Source organism: Hordeum vulgare, chromosome 7H (assembly GCF_904849725.1).
Source record: "Hordeum vulgare subsp. vulgare chromosome 7H, MorexV3_pseudomolecules_assembly, whole genome shotgun sequence".
Classification (NCBI taxonomy): Eukaryota; Viridiplantae; Streptophyta; class Magnoliopsida; order Poales; family Poaceae; genus Hordeum; species Hordeum vulgare.
In genome coordinates, this window is record NC_058524.1 from 47,218,614 (window position 1) to 47,239,928 (window position 21,315).

General features: G+C 45.0%; 1 non-coding gene and 1 pseudogene across 1 annotated transcript; both read right to left on the bottom strand.

Annotated features, from left to right (window-relative positions):
• Nucleotides 1–1,884: 1,884 nt before the first annotated feature.
• Nucleotides 1,885–2,045, bottom strand: LOC123414299. Its single transcript, XR_006614300.1, has one exon. It is a non-coding gene; the product is annotated as a U1 spliceosomal RNA (small nuclear RNA).
• Nucleotides 2,046–5,885: 3,840 nt separating this feature from the next.
• LOC123412356 lies at nucleotides 5,886–21,086 on the bottom strand (annotated as a pseudogene).
• Between the last annotated feature and the right edge of the window lie 229 nt (nucleotides 21,087–21,315).

Here is a 21,315-nt window from a genome sequence, read left to right on the forward strand (position 1 = left end):
CTCGGTCGTTTGTAGCAAATCGGAAGTGGTTTAAGCAGGTGGTGATGGATAGATCAATCGATCTCGACCGTTTGTAGCAAATCGGAAGTGGTTTAAGCGGGTGGTGATGGATAGATCAATCGATCTCGACCGTTTGTAGCAAATCGGAAGTGGTTTAAGCAGGTGGTGATGGATCGATCAATCGATCTCGGCCGTTTGTAGCAAATCGGAAGTGGTTTAAGCGGGTGGTGATGGATTGATTATTCGATCTCGGCCGTTTGTAGCAAATCGGAGAGTTGGCGTCACAAAGATTATCACCGAGCCAACTTTTTCTTTTAGATCCAGCATCGCTGGTGTTCATTGATAACAACAGGAAGCAACGGAAAACAATAAGGTGACGAAGGTCCTGGGACCAAAGATCCGAAGATCAAAGAAAAGGAAAAAAGCAGCCCTAATAGCTGCAACCCAACACTTCATACAAACCAAACTAGGCAGCGCATCTCCGGCGCTCAGACAATGAGCTACGGTGGAAACAAGGCAAGGTTGGTGTCCCGATGTGTCACCGAATGAACCACCTGTCACGCGTCATCGTATACCACCGACCCTCCACCGTGGCTTTGACTTTACAGCAACAGACAATCGAGGCACACCCAGGACACACCGGAGAAGAAGAGCCGGCTACCAGGACCAAGGCCATGCCTCCGAAATTGCTCAACGCCGTCATCATTGCCACATCAACCACCGTGCACGTTCAGTCATATGAAGCACCAAAGGAATTAAAGTCTTCAAGACGGTGCCCTAAAGAGGGGAACGGCGTTGAAGACGACGCCACCATCCGACCCTACAACACGATATGGGCTTTCACCCGAAGAACTTGATCAGAAAGAACTGACTGTAATGTTCCCAACGACGCCTCCCAAGGAGGATAGCAACGCCCGCATGCGCCGTCGCGTCGGCCGGTCGGCACCGGCGAGGCTTTCACCCGAGCAGCCACTCCCGCGCAGCAGGTCGAGGATGACCCGTACCTCCATTGGACCGTGGACCCCCCACACAGCAAGCACTCCACCGTTGTGCTGGGCCACCAGCAAACCTTCCAACGACGGGCCTGCAGAGACGAGATCGGATCCTGCACCCTCCAGCCGTTGTCAGAGCCTCCCGGCAAACTCGAGGCGCTCCCAACACCTTGCATCCGCGTCCCCCGTTGGACGGAGGATGCAACCTCCGCGGCGCCATTCGTCTCCTATCAGAAGGATGTAACCAAGCACGACGCCATTCGTCTCCTCGAGGATGCAACGCCTGCGGGCCATTCATCTTTCGACGAAGGATGCAACCACCGCACCGACGCCATTCGTCTCCCTCCAGCCATCGCCATCACGACCTCCACACCCACAGCAGCGTCGAGCCTCCCGAACCACCATCAGACCGGGTCCTGTCACCAGATGCTGCACAAAACCGGCCGTCCGCCCGTAGGGCTGCTGATCCAAGCCATCGGCCAATCCATTGGAGTCATTAGGCAGCCACCCAGCAGATCCGCACTGGAGACGACGTCCGTGCGCCTCGCGCAACTGGTTTTATGTGTATGCAAACCGAGCAAAGATGCATACGTAGCTGGTTCCACGTAGCATCGTGCATGAGCAGATGCACGACTTTAAGTAGACCGAGACTTCTTCTAGAGAGAGAGAGAAGCTGTGGTTGACGCCGTGTTAATTTGCAGAGGTCACGATTTTATCCGACGACATCACCCAACAACTCTAACAGTTGCACTGGCATGGCTGCAACTTCGTCTTCATAATAGTGCCAGTTAATTGTGATACACGATGCTCAAAACATACTGCAAGGACCAAAGCATAAAATTACACCTAGGCAACGCAAGGCCAGGGACCAAATTTTAATTACAAAGAATTGGCAGGGGCCGCGCGGACGCGTACCCCCTCTACCACAAATTATGACGTCCACTCTCCCACTTGGGGAGATGGTAAGCCAGCGCACCCACCATGTGCAATGTGGGCCACTAGCCTAGGCCACGGGTCTTCCTGATCACCCGTCGACCCCGTCCAGGTAAGTATGGAACAACGCCGCACCTGCCTCTCCTCTTATACCCCGCTCTCCCGCTCGATCCTCCTCCGCCGGGCGAGGTGGGACTAAAAACAAACCCAAGCGCAGCACGGCAGCCACGAGCGAGCGAGCGAGCGAGACGGGAGTCACGGGACTACGGGACTGTGCAGCGCTGTCTTGGTTCATGGGCCCGCGTTCGCTTTGTTTCGGTGGGCCTCGTGGCACGCCGAGCGTTGTTCCGGTTTCGCTTCTCCTCCTGTTTTTTTTTTCCCATCGTATAGTAGCCTTCCCTTCTCTAAAAGAAATGTGTTGGATGGGACCGTCGCGTCGCACGTACCGCAATGCAAGCGTGGAAAAGGACAAAATGCTTCATAGGGGGTGCTTGCACGCTGCACCAAATACACACCAAATTTGACGTTGTTTGCTACTTAAATGGAGGAACCAGGAGAGAGAAAGAGAGGATTTGCATTAGAATTCTCAAAAGAAATCCACAACAAGAAGCTATGCATGAAGCGCGCAATCTGGCATATGCCACGTAGGCAGCCGGCACTGTTCGCCTGACACTGTTCGCGCGTGGATGGGCAGCGTTTCCGTGCGATGGGCAGGCGACGATTGAATTTTCTGGCCATCTCAGGTAGGCCCGAGCTGAAGCTGTGGCAGGGGCGTTTCGAGCTAGGTGCATCGTGCGTGTGTCAGGTGCGTTGCGTTTGGGCGTGAGAGATGGCTATGGGGCCTATTTTCTGCTGCGCCCGGTGCACTGGTCTATGAATTGAATTGAACTCTGACCTGTCCTTGGGGTGTGATGGACGCAGCTCATATAGCAGCGCTGTATTGCGTGCAATCTCCTTCTTATATACGCCCCTCGCTTTCATCGTGTGCTCCTCCTTCCGCCTCGCTCCACCCGCCGTTGTCTCCGCCGATTCGGTGCTAGCCGCCAGCACCGAGCCCTGACAGCAAAGGGAGTGTTGCATCTCCACGGGTGCAGCGGCAACCCCAGGAAGAGCTCAAGCCGCAGCGCTCCTCCACCGAACCGGCGTTGTCACCGGTGAGTCCCTGATCCAATCCAGGCTCTCTACCCTGTCTCTCTACATGTTGGTTGTGCCTGCTCATGCTTGCCCCTCGAGTTTGTCATTGACAAGGAAGCCGCTGGTGGAAGTCCACTCACCCTGTCCAGTCTTTACTCCCTCTCTTCAATAAATCTCTGAATCTCCATGGTTGATGCTTGGCATGCCCTCAGGTGAGGCGGTGCTGGAGTTCAAGGTGATTGAACGCCTCCAAGGTGATTGAACGCCACGACGGGGTCACAGATCGGCAGCCGGTGGCCTGCTGACCCTAACCCCATCAAGTTCATGTATGTGCTCTCTTCTTCTCCTTGTCCCTCTTGTTCTTTTCTTTATCAAATTCGATTAGAATAGCCTCTTTCTTAATTGAGTGAATATTCTTTGCGTGGCTTGTGGTGTTATCATTTTACTTCCTTCAAATATATTATAAACATTCAGATAGTTGTTCTTTTGTACAATCATATAACAAATACTACGTTTCTCAGTTCACTGACGCTCATAAGGTGTTTGTTTTTATGTCTGCGACTCCTTTTTCTTCAGAAAACGCACTGCTTAGTTCATCATCAGCCTTGGTTCGCTGTTTCATCTGCTCAGTGGATCCTCTCTGTCCTTTGGGTACGATTTGCATCGATTTTTCGTTAGAGAGTGCCCGCTCCATAGGAGGCCACTCTGGAGAGATATTTCTTCTGGCTACATACTGCATATATCGGAGCTGAGAGGGCATTGGATTGAGTGTATAAAATAGTTGTAGGAACCATTTAGGGGCCTCACGGTGAACAATGTCCATAGCTCTACCGCTTCTAAGTTACTACGTACACTTCATTCTCTGTTCTATTTGTGAGTCTGCATTGCTTCAGTCAAGGTGCACAACTACCAGTAGTTTGATTATTTGTTGTACGGTATCTTTCAATCACAAAAATGTCAATTAACTTGTCTACCTTTCAGTTATGATAGTTCTATTTTTTTGTCAAGTGTAGAGTACTTTGTTCATAATTTATGTATCCAGCAAGTGTTAGCTTCTGTATTTGTTGGCGTGAAATTGTGAAGTAGCAGGCTGAAGGTACCATCTTCAGTATTGAGATATTCATTGCTGCCGCTCGCTTAACTTTGCCTGTTCCGAATGTTGAGTTCCTCGGTGTTCTGTATCTTTTAACATATATGTATATGAATACCATCGAACAAGAATAGAGGTTATATACTGTGCTTTTTAATTGTGAAATGAAATGATAGTGTCCATTTTGTCACTAACCAAAAGGAGTCTTCTCCCCAAGTTCACCAGAATCTGATAATTACAGGTTGTTTTTTTTAGAACAGAGACGCAAGATGCGTCCGGCTTTAAATCAATAAAGCCAGGCAGCATCCAAGTTCGGAATGGTACGGAAAACGACACACACGGTAAAACCGAAAGTCTTAGAACATGCAACCGGTCGTAGCCTGATAAGAAACTAGCAGTAGCCTAAACCGCCGGTCGGACGGAGTCCAAAACCAGAAAAAAAAACACCATGGGATCAATGACGAGCAGCGATAATGTTATGCACTGTGCAATTTCTTGAAAATAAGAAAAAAAAGTAGCAGAAATTCCAATGATGGCCAACCCCCTCTCTCACAACGTAGAAGTATAATATTTTGGTTGTTTCCAGTAGATAACCAGTGTTCATAGACACGAAGAAAATGCATGAGGAGGACGAACGCGGCATCCGAGCCGCAGAGCGCCATCCCCGACCACGACGGCACCACCACCAGCACCAGTGGCACACACCACATGCACCATCTTCCCACTCTCGGCGCCGCCGCATAACCTGATCCACTCGACGCCGCCGCATAACTGACAGCAAGCAATCGTCAACGCACTCCTCAGCAAAGAGCCCTCAAACAAACTGACCCACTGACTCCTTCCAGCCCACGACTAACTATCGGGCCATCTAACCCCTCGCCCAATTGGGCATGTCATCCCAACGCCGATGAATCCGGGCCCGACACCTGCGCTTCCGCCGCTAAATATCTTTTAATCACAAACGACAAGTATGTACTTGGAGTTTCATTACATGCTATGACACCCTTTCCTTCAAATATCAATGCTTGTGTGAATCTTTATCTAATCATTTTTGTTTTCTCAATTTTAAAAACAACTGCCGTTGCTTATGTAAACTTCAGTACTCCTTTATTTCTTTATCTCGGCTTGAAATCTCAATTTTAAAAACAGCTGTAGTACTTCTTTGCATATATCTATTTATTTCGTTATCTCGGCTTGAAATCTCAATACCTTAATTAAGGCATTTATTACACACGCTAACCAGAATAGTACCTGAGGTGGAGCTCGGGGAAGGATGGACAGCTGTCACATCTCTCCATGTCACGAAGAGCAAAATTTCCAACTCTGGTCTTTCCATCTACATTCGTGAAATAGATAACTGTTACCATTAACAAATAAATCTGTTTTAGAAGGTCGTTCACTACCTGGCACCGCACAACTACCCCTCAAGAGGCGCGCCACGGGTGCGCCCCAACGCCTAGTCTTCAGTAAGGTACAAACCCTTGCTTGGAATTGCGAGAAGTCGGTGAGCCCTCACGGCATGTTGCCTTTCGTTGCTGGAACTTTGGATGTCTTTTTCCATCATAGGATGGTAATAAATTAGACTACCATGTTTTCATATGGGCATAGATCGAATCAAGGAAGCCCTAAATGTGTTGGGTTTTTACTTCTAAGAAAACGTAGACAATACACTCGTGCAAATTTTCCAAATAAATTCTTGCTACATGAGGGTACACATGGCAATGAACAAAACGTGATCAAATGGCGTTGAGTATAATTTGTGCACCGTGCATCGGACGCAAAAGTGTCACGTTGTGCGGTGCATGGGTGTACGCCGCCGCAAGACTAAACTCAAAATGTTGAAGAAGCGCAAATTGCTCGCCGATGCAGACCCGTGGCCCCCAACCGAATGGGAGGAGTGCACCCACATCCTTGGATGCCTTGGAGATCCCCTCGGCGAACCTCTTCGGATTGAACTCGAGCGCGTCGCTGCCCCAAATTTCAAGATCGTGGTGGATGAACAACAAGGGTAGTTCGATGAGGACGTCGGCTGGGTATCGATGCCTCCGATCTTCATATCCTTGCATGTCTTCCGAATGAATGTGATGGCTGGTGGGTATAGCCGAAGAAGCTCATAGAGAATCATGGTCACCTGCATCGGGGCGTAGATTGATATATAAGATTATTAAATCCAAACCACATCCACATTTTTATTGTTTCGATGAAATCGAGCAGTTCGAAGGTTGCTCACCATTTTGAGTCGACCAAAGCCCTCGTACTCAGGCTTGTTCTTTCCGAATATGCCAAGGACCTCGTCCCTTGCACGGTATTGCCACTCCGGGTGCATACTTGGTAGTATCATTGTCCATGTGAGTAATACTGATGTTGTCTCTCATCCCGCAAAATTAAATAGCTTGCATTCCTCTATGACTTCTTCAATTGTCATTCTCGGGATGGGTTGACCATTCTCATCTGTGGCAGTCATGTTTGAATTCAGCATTAGTCCGAGTAAGTCATCTTTTGTGCTTTCTCCTTCTTGTGTTTCTTTCATTCTCTTCTCAGTTAGAGTACGCAAAATGGATTCAATCTTTCTGTTAGTTTGATGCATCCTTCGATTGTTTCTTGTAGGTAAGAATATGAAATTTTATATGCTTATGCATTATTAGTACAGATAATTGGTTTATGGTAAATAGTTTGAAGTTTATGCAGTACTATGTGCTAATAACTCACGTGTGACCAGGTATGATAATCTTCTTAAGGTTGGTCAAGAGGCGCCCGGCTTGCTCGGATTGCAGATGGAAAATCTCCCTTCCTTCAAGGTAGCTACTTCCAAATGTCGTGCGAGAAATGACATCTCCCGTGAGTCTCCAAAGGTCTAGGGTGTGTTTGGTTGCTGTCATGGGGGTAGAATGTCATGGGTCAGACCCGTTCCGAGAGGCCATTCCCGTGTTGAGTTGCCGAACGGACCGGAACCGACCAGGCCCAAAAAACAGAATATTCCTTGAACATGCGGAACCGAGGCATACCTCGGAATCACCCGGACGACGGGGAACGAGTCTCTTGCACCCTATCCCCTTGCTCTCCCGCACCCTATCCTCTCGCTCTCCCCCGCCTCAGCGGCGCACCTCCACCCTCCCGTAGCCTCTCCCGATAGGGACATGTTGTATCATTTACTATATTTGAACCATGTATTTGTGATGTTTATGAAACTACATTTCAATTTATTCGATGGCTGGACTGATTGTATCATTTACCATATTTGAACCATGTATTTGTGATGTTTATGCAACTATATTTCAATTTATTTGTTTCAAGCATGTCCATTTAGAGGCAATGATGAATTTGAGAATTCCAAGAATCAAGGTAATTTCAAGGAAATGATTAAGCTTTTGGCTTCCTATAATAAGGATGTACAAGAAGTAGTACATAATGCTCCTAATAATGCAAAGTACACCTCATCAACTATTCAGAAGGAAATTGCTGGCATAATTTCACGAAAAGTGCAAACCTCGATTAAAGGAGAAATGGTAATAACAAATTTGCAATATTGGTTGATGAATGTAGGGATGAGTCTAAAAAAGAGCAGATGGCAATAGTTTTGTGGTTTGTGAACATAGAAGGATTGATAAGGAAGCGGTTTTTTGATCTTATTCATGTGAGTGACACTTGTGCTTTGACTCTCAAGAATACAATCATTGCTGTCCTAGTTGATAATGGGTTGAATGTGCAAGATATTAGAGGCCAAGGCTACAATGGAGCAAGCAACATGAGAGGGGAGTGGAATGGGCTAAAGGCTCTAATTCTCCAAGAGTGTCCTTATGCTTATTATATCCATTGTCTAGCTCATCAACTCCAATTGGCTTTGGTTGCCGCTTCAAGGGAGGTAAATGAGGTTCACATTTTTTTCTAGCATGCAAACTTTGTTGTAAATACAGTTAGTGCATCCCCCAAACGGAATGATGAGTTACTAGAGAACCAGACAGCTGAAATTGCTAGAGAGATTAAATTAGGAGAGCTTGACACCGGAAGAGGCGTTAATCAAATAGGATCTTTACAAAGGGCTGGGGACACAAGATGGAGTTCGCACTATAAGTCAATCAAGAGTTTGCACAAGATGTTTGCTGCAACTGTTTCAGTTCTAAGAAGTATAGCAACTGATCGCTCGGCTACAGGGAATTCAAGAGGGGACGCTAGAGGTGCCCTGAAGATATTAAACACCTTTGATTTTGTCTTCATTCTGCACTTAATGGAAAGAATTATGAAAATCACGGATCTCTTGTGTGACAAACTTCAAAATAAAAGTTTGGATATTGCTAATGCATTGGACTGTGTTTCTAACACAAAGGCGTTGCTTGCTGAACTGAGAGAAGATGGATGGGAAAGTCTTTTTGAAGATGTCAAATCATTTTGTGTGAAACATGAGATTGACATCCCAGACATGGATCAAAGGTATGTCTCTTTACCTATCGCTCTATGTTCATTAAATTACAATGTAGAGATTTAGTCACCTACAAACTTACTCATCATTGTCTAAATCATGCAACTAATTCATGTTTTCTTTCGTATATATTGGAATTATAGGTATGTTGAAATTGCTGCATGCTTCTGGGCATCTTTCAAGGATCGAATGGAAACTTCTCTTGGCATTAATATGGCATTTGACTTAGCCTCCCTACTGGATGAGGTTCAGGGACTTCACATTCTCACAGAACCTTTTTCCAAGTCTGAAATGGATAAAACTGTGCATGATATGCCTACTGACAAAGCTCCAGGGCCTGATGGTTTCAATGGGCTTTTTTTCAAGAAATGCCGGCACATTATCTCCCCTGAGTTTTATCAGCTTGCTGCTGAATTTCATGCTGGCCACGCCCAGCTGGTAAACATGAACTCTTCTTATATTACACTCATTCCCAAGAATAGGTCACCTGAACATGTGGGAGATTACAGACCAATATCTCTTACTGGAATGGGTCTTAAATTTTTGTCAAAAAATGCTTGCCAATAGGCTACAATTGCAGATTGTTAAATGTCTTCACAAGAATCAATACAGTTTTATCAAATCTAGGACTATTCAGGATTGTGTAGGCTGGACTCTTGAGTATCTGCACCAATGTCATCAATCCAAGAAGCCTATAGTTATCCTTAAGTTGGATTTTGAAAAGGCATTTGATTCTGTGGAGCATGAATTCATCTTCCAGATTCTTAAATACAAGGGCTTCAATGATCGATGGATCCTTTGGGTTAGGCAGCTTCTAGCCTCTGGATCTTCTTCAGTACTAATCAATGGTGTGCCTGGAAAGAAGTTCATGTGTAAAAAAGGTGTCAGGCAGGGAGATCCTTTGTCCCCATTGCTGTTTGCTATTGCTGCTGACTTTCTACAAACTCTGGTTAATCAACTGCTGGTGGATGGGCTGATCCAGTTACCTATACCTACTCATGATAAAGATTACCCTATAGTGCAATATGCTGATGATACTCTTATCATCCTACCAGCTGACAAATCACAGTTGTTGCAGCTTAAGAAAATGCTTCTGCTTTTCTCCCAGTCCAGTGGATTACAGGTGAATTATCATAAATCTGCACTCCTACCTGTCAACACTTCTTCTCAGCATCTACAGGACCTGGCAGACTCCATTGGTTGTAAAGTGGGATCTCTACCCTTCACATATCTGGGACTGCCTGTTGGAACCACTAAACCTCGAATCATTGATCTCATGCCTCTGGTGGATAAAATGGAAAGAAGGCTCAGTGCTAGTTCCTCTTTTCTTGCTCAGGGGGGAAGACTGCAATATGTAAACTCAGCACTGTCTGCTATTCCCATTTTCTTTCTATGCAGCCTGGATATACCACCAGGTATACTGAAGCAATTGGAGAGGATTCAAAGACAATGTCTATGGAGAAGAAATGGGAATGATCATGCACCCTCTCTTGCTGCTTGGCCCCTGGTGTGCAGGCCTAAAAATAAAGGGGGGTTAGGGATTGTGAATTTAGTAGTTCAGAATGAAGCACTCCTGCTCAAACATGCTGATAAATTCCTCAATCATGCTGATATCCCTTGGGTTCATCTGATTTGGAACACTTACTATCACAACACTGTACCTCAGGGTACTGCACTTTGTGGCTCCTTTTGGTGGAAAGACATCTGCAAACGTCTTGACAAATTCAGATCTGTTACCTATGTTCTGCCTAATAAGGGTGACTCCTTCTTGTTTTGGCCTGATTCCTGGTTACTTGGCAATTCCAATATGCCATTGGCAGCTCGATTCCAACGATTGTTCTCCTTTGTGGCTGACCCTTTCTGCACAGCTCAAGAAGTCTTTGCTGCTTTTTCTGAGGACAACATGCTATCCATGTTTCACCTCCCACTGTCTACTCAAGCTTATCAGGAACTGACTGCGGTTCAATCTTTACTTCTGGACCTGGACCTTGATCATCAGGCCTTTGACAGATGGGTATGGCATAAGGATGCTAAGGTCTACACACCTAAGGCCTACTATGCTCATGTTCATAGCAGTATTGTACCTAACCCTCTGCTTAACTGGATCTGGAAAAGCTGTTGTACCATGAAAGTTAAAATGTTTGCCTGGATGCTCATTATGGACAGGCTGAACACACAGGACATGCTGGAAAGGCGTCACTGGAAGGTTTCTGATTCTAATCTCTGTGTGTTATGCCATGCCCGAGTCAAGGAAGACAGAGACCATTTATTCTTCACATGCCTATTCAGCACCAGAGTTTGGAACTACCTGCAGATCACTTGGCAGGGGTCATCTATGTGGACTGCTACTGCTGCAGCTAGAAAGGACTTCCCTCATCCCTTCTTTGCTGAGGTTGTTTTCACTGCCTGTTGGAATATCTGGATTACTAGAAATGCAAAGGTCTTCAACCAGGAACAGCCAAAGTTCAGGAAATGGAGAGCTGGATTTATTCATGACATTTCTTTGTTAGCTCATAGAATTAAGGCTAGTTTCAGGGATGATCTCGTTAAGTGGATTTCCTTTTTGCCTCCTTGAGGTTTGTATCCCCCTGCTCCTCCCCCCTCTATACATTCTACAACCTCTCTTGTACATACAATTTTTATAGTTGCAATACAGAAAATGGTTGTGGGGTTTTTTCCCTACAGTAGCCGGTCAAATTATAGGTATGTTGATGTAACAAAATCTCGCAATAAGCATGACAACACCACCGTTATCCATCATTACAAAGTAGACGTGTTTAATGTTGCAATCGATCAACAAGTGATAGAGTTGAATGTCCGATTCAGTTCTCAAGTTACGGAGCTTCTAGATCTTTGTTCATCATTGGACCCTAGGCATGACGCATTTGACAAGTCCAAGATATGCACTCTAGTGGAAAAATTATATCGTGCTGATTTTTCTAGTCAAGAAATAGATCAACTAGAGTGTGAATTACCACATTTCCACCTTGATACATTCAACCATCCCGAGATCAAAAATTGCGAATCACTTGCTGATATGACAAACGGGATAATTAAGACTGGCAAGTCTTCTGACTATCCTATGGTTGAGAGGTTGTTACGATTAGTATTAACTCTTCCGGTGTCAACTGCAACAGCAGAGCGAGCCTTTTCCGCGATGAAACTTGTCAAGACATGTCTTCGTAGTAAATTGGGAGATGATTTTCTTCGTCATTGCACTATACTTTACATTGAGAAGGAAATAGCAGCCAAGTTTAGCTCTGAAGAAATTATTGAGATCTTTGATACTGGTGCTCGTAAATCCAGCTTCAAATTAATAGATATGTAATTTTATTCTTATTATGGAGCAACAAACATACATTTACTAAGTTATGTGGTTGTGTATCCAAAAAAAATTATGCTTATAGTTCTTGCCCCCCTATCTTCATTTTGTGGCTTCGTCCCTGTTCGTATGTGAACCTTGTTGAAAATTATGTTATGTGCTCTCATTTATGTGTCATAAACTTGTCAATATCTATTGTTATGTTGTATTTCTACAAATTACAAACGAAATGGTGTCAAAATTTTGAATTTTATGCCGTTTCATTTTTCATCACGTGCTTCCAACCAAACACCGGAATGGAACCGCCCCGTTCTACTCTTTTGCTCCTACCAAACACACGAATGAAATGGACCCATTCCTCTGGAATGGAAGCATTCCATTCCCTGATAGCTGGTCCCCCAACTAAACACACCCTTAAATAGACATCCAACTCACACGAATTGTTAGGGCCAAGGGACCCAGGGACGAATTTAGGGGGGGGGGGGCGACGAAGGGGCTAGACCCCCCTAACAAATTGTTTTTTCTACTATGATTGTGATTGTTGCAGCCAATTTTTTTTTACTTCATATGAACTTTGCCCCCTCCATAAACGAACTTGCCCCCTTGATGCATGAATGTTGGCTCCGTCCCTAAAGGGACCGTGTCCATCTACCAACAAGCTCTTTGCAACACGTAGAAAATGCTGGTAGCATGAGCTGCAACAGATTTAGCCATAACCCACACTTAATCACAACGAATATTTACAACTGTATATACATAGAAGTCATTATGTGCCTTATATGGCTAAAGTACACGTACGCACCTTGAGCTTCTCCAGATGAAATGCGGGGTTGAGGATTCTCCTATGCTTGGCCCATTTCTCGCCCTCGTAGTCCGCCACTCCTTTGGCAAGCAGCATGGACAATGATGGGAACCTGAGTTTCTCGAAGTGGCCGAACTTGTTCGACATCACCTCCTTGGCTAGGATAGGGTCTACGATGGTAACCTTTGGGATCGGTCCAAGCCATGACACGCATGATGTCCCACAAGTGTATGGGATCGCAGCAGTTTTCGAGGGTAGAGTATTCAACCCAAATTTGTTGATTCGCCAAGACGGGAAGCGAAAGAATATTCTCAAGTATTAGCAGCTGAATGTGTCAGATTCAAGCACACCTGAAAGATTAGTGTCTGCAAGCAAAGTATCAGTAGCAAGGTAGTATGATAGCAACGGTGCCAGAAACGATCTGTTGACAAGGCAGACTATTCCTAACTGTTGTATCAATGGCGCCATCACGTGGAGGGGGGATTATTCTTAAGAAGAATGCTTCCCCGGCTACGTCTCCAACAAAGTCTTGCAACAAGTAGCAGCGAAGTAGCAAGGAACAGGAGTAGTAGCAGCAGCAAAGTAACAAGTAACAGCAGCAGCAAAGTGACAAGTAACAGCAGCAACAAAGTGGCCCAATCCCTTTTGTAGCAAGGGACAAGCCTAGGCAAAGTAACATAGCGAGGACCAGTAGTAAAAGACTCGTAGGCAGTGGATCGGTGAGTTATGAGTGTGACGGATGTGATTCATCATGTAACAACTATAATACGGAGAGATATGTAACTAGCTCCCGTTCATCAATCTAATGTAGGCATGTATTCCGTATGTAGTCATACGTGCTTAGGGAAAAGAACTTGCATGACATCTATTGTCCATCCCTCCCGTGGTAGCGGGGTCCTAATAGAAACTACGGAATATTAAGGTTCTCCTTTTAATAAAGAACCGGACCAACACATTAACACGCGGTGAATACATGAACTCCTCATACTATGGTCATCTCCGGGAGTGGTTCCGGCTATTGTCACTCCAGGGTTGCCGGGTCATAACACATAGTAGGTGACTACAACTTGCAAGATAGGATCTAAAACACACATATATTGGTGACAACATAATAGGTCCAGACCTGAAATCATGGCACTCGGGCCCTGGTGACAAGCATTAAGCATAGCCAAGTAGTAGCAACATCAATCTAGAACATAGTGGATACTAGGGATCAATCCCCGTCAAGAACTAACTCGATTACATGATAGATATCATCCAACTCATCATCGTCTAGCAAGCCTACGATGAGATTACTCACGAACAATGAAGAGCATCATGGAATTGTCGATGGAGAAAGGTTGATGATGATGATGACGACGATTTCCCCTCTCCGGAGCCCGAAACGGACTCCTGATCTGCCCTCCAGATGAAGAACAGGATGTGGCGGCGCCTCCGTATCGCAAAACGCGATGAAACCTTCTCTCTGATTTTTTTCCAGGCGGAACGGAAGATATATAGCTAAGTTTGGGGGCGGTGGTGCCATGTGGGCCCCACAAGCCTGCACGACGCGGCCATAGGGGGTGGCTGCGGCCTGTGGGCTTGTGGCCCACTGGCACGCCCCCTCAGGTGGATCTTTTGTTGGGGAACGTCGCATGGGAAACAAAAAATTTCCTACGCGCACGAAGACCTATCATGGTGATGTCCATCTACGAGAGGGGATTTCCGATCTACGTACCCTTGTAGATCGCACAGCAGAAGCGTTAAGAAACGCGGTTGATGTAGTGGAACGTCCTCATGTCCCTCGATCCGCCCCGCGAACCGTCCCACGAACCGTCCCGCGATCCGTCCCACGATCCGCTCCGATCTAGTGCCGAATGGACGACACCTCCGCGTTCAGCACACGTACAGCTCGACGATGATCTCGGCCTTCTTGATCCAGCAAGAGAGACGGAGAGGTAGATGGGTTCTCCGGCAGCGTGACCACGCTCCGGAGGTTGATGGTGATCTAATCTCAGAAGGCCTCCGCCCGAGCTCCGCAGAAACGCGATCTAGAGGTAAAACCGTGGAGGTATGTGGTCGGGCTGCCGTGGCAAAAGTTGTCTCAAATCAGCCCTAATACCTCAGTATATATAGGAGGGAGGGAGGGGAGGAGGCAGCCTCAAACCCTCAAGGTTTGGCCGAAATTTGAGGTGGAGGAGTCCTACTCCAATCCTACTTGGAGTAGGATTCCACCTTCCCACTTGGAAACTCTTTCCACCTTGTGTGTTTTCCCTTCTCAAACCTTATGGGCCTTAGTGGGAACTTATTACAGCCCACTAGGGGCTGGTTTGTCTCTTCCCATAGCCCATGAGACCCCTTGGGGCGTGACACCCCTCTCGATGGTCCCCGTCACCCCTCCCGGCACTCCCGGTACACTACCGATGAGCCCGAAACTTTTCCGGTAATGCCCGGAAACTTTCCGGTAACCAAATGAGGTCATCCTATATATCAATCTTCATCTCCGGACCATTCCGGAAACCCTCGTGACGTCCGTGATCCCATCCGGGACTCCAAACAACATTCGGTAACCAACCATATAACTCAAATACGCATAAAACATCGTCGAACCTTAAGTGTGCAGACCCTGCGGGTTCGAGAACTATGTAGACATGACCCGAGGGACTCCTCGGTCAATATCCAATAGCGGGACCTGGATGCCCATATTGGATCCTACATATTCCGAAGATCTTTATCGGTTGAACCTCAGTGCCAAGGATTCATATAATCCCGTATGTCATTCCCTTTGTCCTTCGGTATGTTACTTGCCTGAGATTCGATCGTCAGTATCCGCATACCTATTTCAATCTTGTTTACCGGCAAGTCTCTTTACTCGTTCCGTAATACAAGATCCCGCAACTTACACTAAGTCACATTGCTTGCAAGGCTTGTGTGTGATGTTGTATTACCGAGTGGGCCCCGAGATACCTCTCCGTCATATGGAGTGACAAATCCCAGTCTTGATCCATACTAACTCAACGAACACCTTCGGAGATACCTGTAGAGCATCTTTATAGTCACCCAGTTACGTTGCGACGTTTGATACACACAAAGCATTCCTCCGGTGTCAGTGAGTTATATGATCTCATGGTCATAGGAACAAATACTTGACACGCAGAAAACAGTAGCAACAAAATGACACGATCAACATGCTACGTCTATTAGTTTGGGTCTAGTCCATCACATGATTCTCCTAATGATGTGATCCCGTTATCAAGTAACAACACTTGCCTATGGCCAGGAAACCTTGACCATCTTTGATCAACGAGCTAGTCAACTAGAGGCTTACTAGGGACAGTGTTTTGTCTATGTATCCACACAAGTATTGTGTTTCCAATCAATACAATTATAGAATGGATAATAAACGATTATCATGAACAAAGAAATATAATAATAACTAACTATTATTGCCTCTAGGGCATATTTCCAACAGTCTCCCACTTGCACTAGAGTCAATAATCTAGTTCACATCACCATGGGATTTCAACGAATCCAACACCCATATAGTTCTGGGGTCTGATCACGTCTTGCTCGTGAGAGAGGTTTTAGTCAACGGTTCTGAAACTTTCAGATCCGTGCGTTCTTTACAAATCTTTATGTCATCTTATAGATGCTGCTACTACGCGTTATTCGGAAATGCTCCAAATATCTACTCTACTATACGAATCCGTTTCACTACTCATAGTTATTCAGATTAGTGTCAAAGCTTGCATCGATGTAACCCTTTACGACGAACTCTTTAACCACCTCCATAATCGAGAAAAATTCCTTAGTCTATTTAGTTACTAAGGATAACTTTGACCATTGATCAGTGATTCAATCCTGGATCACTCTGTGTACCTCTTAACAGACTTGCTGCAAGGCACACATCAGGTGCGGTACTCAACATGGCATACTTTACAGTCTGCGGCTAAGGCATAGAAGACGACCTTCGTCTATTCTCTTTATTCTGACGTGGTCGGGTTTTGAGTCTTACTCAAATTCACACCTTACAACACAGTCAAGAACTCCTTCTTTGCTGATCTATTTCGAATTCCTTCAAAAACTTGTCAAGGCATGCATCTTGTCGAAACTTCTATTAAGCGTTTTGATCTATCTCCATAGATCGTGATGCTCAACGTTCAAGTAGCTCAATCCAGGTATTCCTTTGAAAAACTCCTTTCAAACAACCTTTTATGCTTCACAGAAATTCTACATTACTTCTGATCAACAATATGTCAACCACATATACTTATCAGAAATTCTATAGTGCTCCCACTCACTTCTTTGGAAATACAAGTTTCTCATAAACCTTCTACAAACCCAAAATCTTTGATCATCTCATCAAAGTGTATATTCCAACTCCGAGATGCTTGCACCAGTCCATTGAAGGATCGCTGGAGCTTGCATACTTGTTAGTATCTTTAGGATCGATAAAACCTTCTGGTTGTATCACATACAATGTTTGCTCAAGGAAACCATCGAGGAAACAATGTTTTGACATCCTATGTGCAATATTTCAAAAATAATGCAACAACTACTAACATAATTCTAACAGACTTTTAGCATCGCTACGAGTGAGAAAGTCTCACCATAGTCAACTGTTTGATCATGTCGGAAACATCTTTGCGACAAGTCGACCTTTTCTTAATAGTGACTTATCACCATCGTCGTCTGTCTTCCTTTTAAAGATCCATCTTTACTCAATAGTCCTATGACCATCAAGTAGTTCTTCCAAAGTCTACACTTTGTTTTCATACATGGATCCTCTCTCGGATTTCATGACCTCCAGCCATTTGTCAGAATTCGGGCCCACCATTGCTTTCTCCATAACTCGTAGGTTCACTGTTGCTCAACAACATGACCTCCAAGACAGGGTTACCGTACCACTCTGCAGTAGTACGTGACCTTGTCAACCTACGAGGTTTGTAGTAACTTGATCCGATGCTCGATGATCACCATCATCAGCTTTCATTTCAATTGGTGTAGGCGCCACAGGAACAACTTCCTACGCCCTGCTACACACTGGTTGAAGTGATGGTTCAATAACCTCATCAAGTTCTACCACCCTCCCACTCAATTCTTTCGAGAGAAACCTTTCCTCGAGAAAGGATCCGTTTCTAGAAACAAACACTTTGCTTTCGGATCTGAGATAGGAGATGTACCCAATTGTTTTGGATATCCTATGAAGATGCATTTATCCGCTTTGGGTTCGAGCTTATCAGACTGAAACTTTTTCACATAAGTGTCGAAGCCCCAAACTTTCAAGAAACGATAGTTTAGATTTCTCTAAACCTCAGTCTATACTGTGTCATCTCAACGGAAACACGCGGTGCCCTATTTAAAGTGAATGCGGTTGTCTCTAATGCATAACTCATAAACGATAGTGGTAATTCGATAAGAGACATCATAGCATGCACCATACCAAATAGTGCGTGGTTATGACATTCAGACACATCATCACACTATGATGTTCTAGGTGGCATGAACTGCGAAACAATTTCCACATTGTCTTAACTGCGTACCAAAACTCGTAACTCAGATATTCATCTCTATGATCATATCGTAGATTGTTTATCCTCTTGTCACGACGATCTTCACCCTAAAATAGCTTTGAACTTTTCAACATTTCATACTTGTGATTCATCAAGTAAATACTCTTGTATCTACTCAAATCGTCAGTGAAGTAAGAACCTAATGATATCCACTACGTGCCTTAGCACTTATTGGACTGCACACATCAAAAATGCATTACTCCCAACAAGTTACTCTACTTGTTTCATGTGGCATGTTTTGCATGTCTCAAGTGATTCAAAATCAAGTGAGTCCAAACGATCCATCATCATGGAGCTTCTTCATGCATTTTACACCAACATGACTCAAGTGGCAGTGCCACAACTAAGTGGTACTATCATTATTACTTTTTATCTTTTGGCACTAATATTATGAACATGTGTAACACTACGATCGAGATTCAATAAACCATTGAGGGTAATTATTCAAGCAAATAGAATAACTATTATTCTTTTAAATGAATAATCGTATTGCAACAAACACGATCCAATCATGTTCACGCTCAACGCAAACACCAAATAACAATTATTTAGGTTTAACACCAATTCCGATGGTAGAGGGAGCGTGCGACGTTTGATCATATCAACCTTGGAAACACTTCCAACATGTATCGTCACCTCGTCTTTAGCTAGTCTCCGTTTATGCCGTAGCTTTCATTTCGTGTTACTAATCACTTAGCAACCGAACCGGTATCCAATACCCTCGTGCTACTAGGAGTACTAGTAAAGTACACATCAACATCATGTATATCAAATATACTTCTTTCGACTTTTGCCAACCTTCTTATCTACCAAGTATCTAGAGTTGCTCCGCCTCAGTGACCGTTCCCCTCATAACTGAAGCACTTAGTCCCGGGCTTGGGTTTAATCTGGGGTCTCTTCATTAATGCAGCAACTGCTTTGCCATTTCACGAAGTATCCCTTCTAGCCCTTGCCTTTCTCGAAACTTAGTGGTTTTACTAACCATCAACTATTGATGCTCCTTCTTGATTTCTACTCTCGCAGTGTCAAACATCGCGAATCGCTCAAGGATCATTGTATCTATCCTTGATATGTTATAGTTCATCACGAAGCTCTCACAGCTTGGTGGCAGTGACTTTGGAGAACCATCACTATCTTATCTGGAAGATCAACTCCCACTTGATTCAAGTGATTGTCGTACTCAGATAATCTGAGCACACGCTCAACGATTGAGCTTTTCTCCTTTACTTTGTGGACAAAGAATCTTGTTGGAGGTCTCACACCTCTTAACAAGGGCACAAGCATGAAATCACAATTTCATCTCTTTAGAACATCTCTCATGTTCCGTGACGTTTCAAAACGTCTTCGGCGCCTTGCTTCTAAGCCATTAAGTATTTTGTACTGAACTATCGTGTAGTCATCAGAAACGTGTATGTCGGATGTTCACAACATCTACAGACGACGCTCGAGGTGCAGCACACCGAGTGGTGCATTAAGGACATAAGCCTTCTGCGCAGCAACGAGGACAATCCTCGGTTTTACAGACCCAGTCTGCAAAGTTTGCTACTATCAACTTTCAACTAAATTTTCTCTAGGAACATATAAAAAACAGTAGAGCTATAGCGCAAGCTACATCGTAATTCGCAAAGACCATTAGACTATGTTCATGACAATTAGTTCAATTAATCGTATTACTTAAGAACTCCCACTCAAAAAGTACATCTCTCTAGTCATTTGAGTGGTACATGATCCAAATCCACTATCTCAAGTCCGATCATCACGTGAGTCGAGAATAGTTTCAGTGGTAAGCATCTCTATGCTAATCATATCAACTATACGATTCATGCTCGACCTTTCGGTCTCATGTGTTCCGAGGCCATGTCTGCACATGCTTGGCTCGTCAAGCTTAACCTGAGTGTTCAGCGTGTGCAACTGTTTTGCACCCGTTGTATGTGAACGTTGAGTCTATCACACCCGATCATCACGTGGTGTCTCGAAACGAAGAACTGTCGCAACGGTGCACAGCCGGGGAGAACACAATTTTGTCTTGAAATTTTAGTGAGAGATTACCTCATAATGCTACCGTCGTTCTAAGCAAGATAAGGTGCATAAAGGATTAACATCACATGCAATTCATAAGTGACATGATATGGCCATCATCATGTGCTTCTTGATCTCCATCACCAAAGCACCGGCACGATCTTCTTGTCACCGGCGTCACACCATGATCTCCATCATCATGATCTCCATCAACGTGTCGCCATCGGGGTTGTCGTGCTACTCATGCTATTACTACTAAAGCTACGTCCTAGCAATATAGTAAACACATCTCCAAGCACAAACGTTAGTTTAAATACAACCCTATGGCTCCTGCCGGTTGCCGTACCATCGATGTGCAAGTCGATATTAACTATTACAACATGATCATCTCCTACATCCAATATATCACATCACATCGTTGGCCATATCACATCACAAGCATACCCTGCAAAAACAAGTTAGACGTCCTCTAATTGTTGTTGCATGTTTTACGTGGTGACCATGGGTATCTAGTAGGATCGCATCTTACTTACGCAAACACCACAACGGAGATATATGAATTGCTATTTAACCTCATCCAAGGACCTCCTCGGTCAAATCCGATTCAACTAAAGTTGGAGAAACCGACACTCGCCGGTCATCTTTGAGCAAGGGAGTTACTCGTAGCGATGAAACCAGTCTCTCGTAAGCGTACGAGTAATGTTGGTCCGAGCCGCTTCGATCCAACAATACCGCGGAATCAAGAAAAGACTAAGGATGGCAGCAAAACGCACATCACCGACCACAAAAAACTTTTGTGTTCTACTCGAGAAGACATCTATGCATGAACCTAGCTCATGATGCCAGTGTTGGGGAACGTCGCATGGGAAACAAAAAATTTCCTACGCGCACGAAGACCTATCATGGTGGTGACCATCTACGAGAGGGGATTTCCGATCTACGTAACCTTGTAGATCGCACAGCAGAAGCGTTAAGAAATGCGGTTGATGTAGTGGAACATCCTCACGTCCCTCGATCCGCCCCGCGAACCGTCCCACGAACCGTCCCGCGATCC